A 5,006-nucleotide genomic window follows, 5' to 3' on the forward strand; every position below is an offset into this window, starting at 1 on the left:
CGGTGGCGAATACCTTGGCGATCTCGATCTCAACATAGATTTTTTGCCGTACAACTGGCTTCACTTTGGAGGTTATGACGTTTGCCCTTTTAGGTGCATGCGTCACAAGCGTGTTTGTGTGCGTGTGTTCAGTACGCGTCGCCAAACGGTCCTACTGGACAGGCAGCCTGTAGTACAAGCGGAAGCGTAACCAGCGGATCGTCAATCACGGATCCGTTTCAACGGAATCTTTGAAAGGGCTCTATCGGAAAGATTCTGTGATTGGCGATCCGCTGGTCCGCTTACGCTTAATCTGCTGAAATCCGCTCCATGGGACATTTAGGAGCAAATTTCGGCGTACCAAAATCGGCGGATCGTCTGTGATTGGCCGCAGACTTCGATACGCCCGATACGCGCGTATCGCAATACGCGCCATGGGACGGCACCCTTATACCTCGCGGTATCTTCATCCAACATTCCACGCGCATGAGATTACACTTGTTCACGTTCACCGTTAGGTTCAGTATTTGCAACAACGCCCATCCGCTGTCGCGTTCCTGAAATTCGTCCAACGCCGCTAGAATCGCGTCGCGCACGTGCCTTTCGTACCACTTGTCCAAATCGGACACTGGGAGGAGCTGTTCGTTCCGCGTAGCGATACTCTTTACATCGGTCTTAACGTCCGCTACGAATTCCCCATTGAATATAACATTGACCTTCAGACACGCGTATCTGGTCAAATTATGTTGAGGCACCCGTGGTATGATAGGAGAAAGAGCAGGCTTATTATATATAATAAGAATAGAAACGACTTGATTTGCAAGAAACAAATAACGTTTATTCTAGCGTGTTTGTGGCGGCTGAATCCTCACAGCACCACGGGGCACCGCGCCGCAACACTACACGCCTGGCGAGCCGCCGCTCGGGCATGCCGCACAGTGGGGCGAATCTATCAAAAACCGGATATTGGACGAAAAAATGAAAGACGTATAATTCAAATTTTGATGAGATTTTATGTTAATATATATCCTAAATATCTATAAATAAATGTGCTTATAATTGATTTTATCCCTTGTTATTTCCTCAAAATAATCTGATAAAGTATGACATTTTCGTGAATACTAAAATTCTAGTAATTTGATAGGTTACTTTCTAAAGTCTCCGCCGAAAGCATAACTGCGAATATGAGTTAAATGCATATTAGAACTTATTTATTAGGGTTCAAAAAACATATTTATTTTAGTTTTATGTCATTTGAGTACTATTATATATTAATGAACATACACGACATATTCGACTATTAAAAAGTTCTTACTTCAATATTCAAACAGGAAGAAAGTTTGTGGATTAGAATGGATTAAGATTTGCTCTGCGCCATTTGATAGAGCAAAGTGTCTAGTTTTTGGACATATAAAATTGTTTATCCGCCTTCGTCCGCCTTTTATGAGAAAATTGATGTCGAAGTTCACTCGACATAGTCGAACGTCGTCCACGAATAGCTCAGCGAACGCCGTTCGATCATGTCGAGTGAATATGGACAAAATATCTATTATTTTCTCATAAAAGAGGAACAAAGGGGGATATATAATTTGTTTAAATATTGCTATTTTGTAATGATTAATTACATCTATATTTTATAACAATTAATTACGTCAATAATAAATAGCGACGAGCGAGGCTCGTTCATCGACTTGTCACGTATTCTGTAAATCCATGGGCCAATAAGATTGCTCTACGTTAAATTATTTGTTCTCCTCAAGAGGGGGAGGGGAGGGGAAGGAAATAAAAACAGCGGAGGTAAGAACTTTTCGTCAGTCTTTCTCAATCAGTAGTCGATTAAAGACTTTTTAATTTTGGAAGTTTTGTTTTATACAATTCACTTTGCGTCCTTTTCAGAATACAGTAAAAAATATATAGAATATATAAAATATATAGAAGATTATACTTTAACACGCTCGCAAAATGGATTTTTTAATTGTATGCGTGCAAATAATCTTGATTTATCAAATTATGAGGCTTTAATAAGCCACATAACATTATGTATTAATACTGAATTACCCAAAGTCGCGTTGGAAGCATTGAAAAAAAAATCATGATTTTCACGAAGAATTTGAAGTCAAAATGGGTAGCTGGCTCTTACAGTTACAACAAATTTATTACAAGGTAGAAAGTTGGTTAAATTGTGAATTTTCTTTTCCGAACGAAATACTGAATTTAATTCCTACTTCTTCACGTACGCGTATGCCTCTTAATAGATCAAAGAGTTTCGCAGAATGTTCCGAACGACATAAAAAAAAGAGAACTGAGGAAGTACGGAATGAAACATGCTATCGTACCAATAGGACAATTATCTGAAGATGCTCAGAAAGCAAACCATAAATATTTTAGAAAATATAGAAAAAATCATTCGCGAAAAATGTATCGAATACAAAATAATGAAGATATTTTTAATAATTTAATAATTGTTTCAGATCCAATAATATCTAATTCGCGAAAAATTATGGGACATAAAAAGAAAAAATTAACTGAAAATGCAAAATGTCTATTATATTTCAGCGATAATGATGTAGATTATGATGATTAAGTTCAAGAAATAGATGTGAGAAGCAAGAAAACAGTTCCTTTTCTATTATAAAACTTACAAAAATTAAACATCCCGAAATTTAAGACTATCAAATAGAACATAAAATAGAACGCGCTAGAACATCAGGGTACGGAGCAGTAAGGAAATATGCAATAATAATAATTATTCATATTAATTTAATGAAGCACTAAAAAAGTATAAAATAAAATAAAATTTTTTTTTAATAAAACCGATTTAAAAAAAACTAAAAAGTATTTAAAAAATAAAAAAATCATCTATGCGCTTTATGAAAAATTGTTAATTAAATAATTTTGATTTCATACACTAAATGTATAATAATCGTATATTATTTATATCAAATTTCAAGTTATTTCATTGAAAAATGTAGAAGTTATAAGCAAATGACCGAAAAGTGAGACGTTCGCCCCACTGTGCGCCGTGACAAATAAGGCCCGGATCACGGGGCGCTACGGAAGAGAAGATTTAACACATATTCGATTCCACGAATACTGCATTGTGGAAACGCTGGCGTACGATATTGTACTGGGAATCGACTTTCAGATAAAACACCGAATGGAATGCGAGGGGGAGGTGAGAATCCGATTTCAACAACCCACCAAACCTATTGGAGCCGTAAATGCGATTTCCGTGGAGGAGGCTACGCGAAAACTACAGGAAATCATGGCCAAACACGCTAAGGTCTTCGACGGATAGATCGGGAGAGTGAAGCACTACAAGCACAAAATCGAGATGAATTCGGCAAAACCGTACAAGAAAAAGACATACCCAATACCTGAAATACATAAGGAGCGGGTAAGGGAATACCTACAAGAACTAGAGAAAAAGGGAATTGTCGCGAAGCAAGCTGCGCAGTATATAAACTCGCTAGTGGTCGTCATTAAGAAGAACGGCGACATTCGATTGTGCCTGGATGCCCGGGAGCTTAACAAGCACATGACTAATGACCACGCACAGCCACCGACAATCGAGGAGGTGTTTTCGGCGCATTGGCCGCAAGAAATACTTTACCACGCTGGATGTGACAAACGCATTCTGGCAGATCCCGTTAGAAAACGAGTCCCGGCAGTACACCGGCTTCCTATTTGACGAGCATTAGCGCCAATGGACTTTATCATTCAGTACCTGGATGACGTGCTCATTGCGTCAGACACCCTCGACGACCACTTGGAGCACATCGATTGAGTGTTGGGGAAAATGGCAGCCGCCGGATTCAAACTAAACCCGACAAATGCGAATTCCTGCGAGAGGAGATCAAGTTCCTGGGGCACACCTTCAACGAGGTGAAAGCGGAAATCAATGAAGAGACTCGCGCCGCGATCGCCGACTTCGAATGACCCAGAAATAAGAAGCAAATTCAATCATTCCTAGGATTGGTGAACTGGGATCGGCAATTTATAAAAAACATGGCGCGCATGACCAAGCCGTTGGAGGAACTGTTAAAGAAAGGGCGGAAATTCGAATGGGCGACGGCTAGCAAAGCGCCTTCAATGAGATAAAGCGGGCGTTCCAAGAGGCGCCGGACCTTTATCTGATACGGCCGGGATGGCGGTTCGGTATGTACGTGGATGCGGCGAGAACAAGACTCGGAGCCCGTCTGTTTCAATACGTTGAGGGGAAGGTTTCAATACGTCAGAGGAGAAACAGACAGTAGGATACGTGAGCCGTAGCCTAAAAGGGGCAGAAATCAACTACACGGTGACGGAGTTAGAATGCCTGGCGCTAGTGTGGGCTCTTAGGAAATGGCACACGCTACTGTTGGGACGTCACGTGAGGGTTTACATCGACCATCAGGCGTTCAAGTTCCTGAGCACATGCGTACATAACAATAGTAAGATCGCCAGATGGTTTGCGTTCCTCCAGGAGTTTGACCTGGAAATCCACCACCTGCTGGGAAAGATGAACGTGATAGCTTATACCCTCTTGAGGAGGGGAACAGCAGGTGACAGAGAGGCGGAAGACAAGCGCATCGCGGTCATTAACGACGCGAGACAAGGGGCGGAAACCACTCCCTGGATCGACATCATAAGAGAGGCGCAGGACAGAAAAGAGGAGCTGCAAGCCGCAAAGCGGGAGGACCCGCAAAACGTGTACATGCGTGAGGGTCTGATCAGGATCAAGTGCCCACACGGGGACCGAATCGCTTTACCGCAAAGGGCAGTATGGAGAATCACTCAGGAGGCCCATAGGTTGCTGATTTACTTCGGCACGGACAAGGTTTTGGACTTCTTGAAGAAGCACTTTCACGGACCGAACCTCGCCCGCATCGCGAGGGACGTGGTGGGGTCGTGCGATGTCTGCCAAGCCACCAAATATTACACCAGACCTACGGTAGGAAACGAATACTACGACCTCCCGGAGGCCCCGGGAGAGATACTGTCGTTGGACATATTTGGACTGTTGCCACAAACTGCGAGAGGGGAGA

Source organism: Temnothorax curvispinosus, unplaced genomic scaffold (assembly GCF_003070985.1).
Source record: "Temnothorax curvispinosus isolate PA1 unplaced genomic scaffold, ASM307098v1 QBEX01016128.1, whole genome shotgun sequence".
Classification (NCBI taxonomy): Eukaryota; Metazoa; Arthropoda; class Insecta; order Hymenoptera; family Formicidae; genus Temnothorax; species Temnothorax curvispinosus.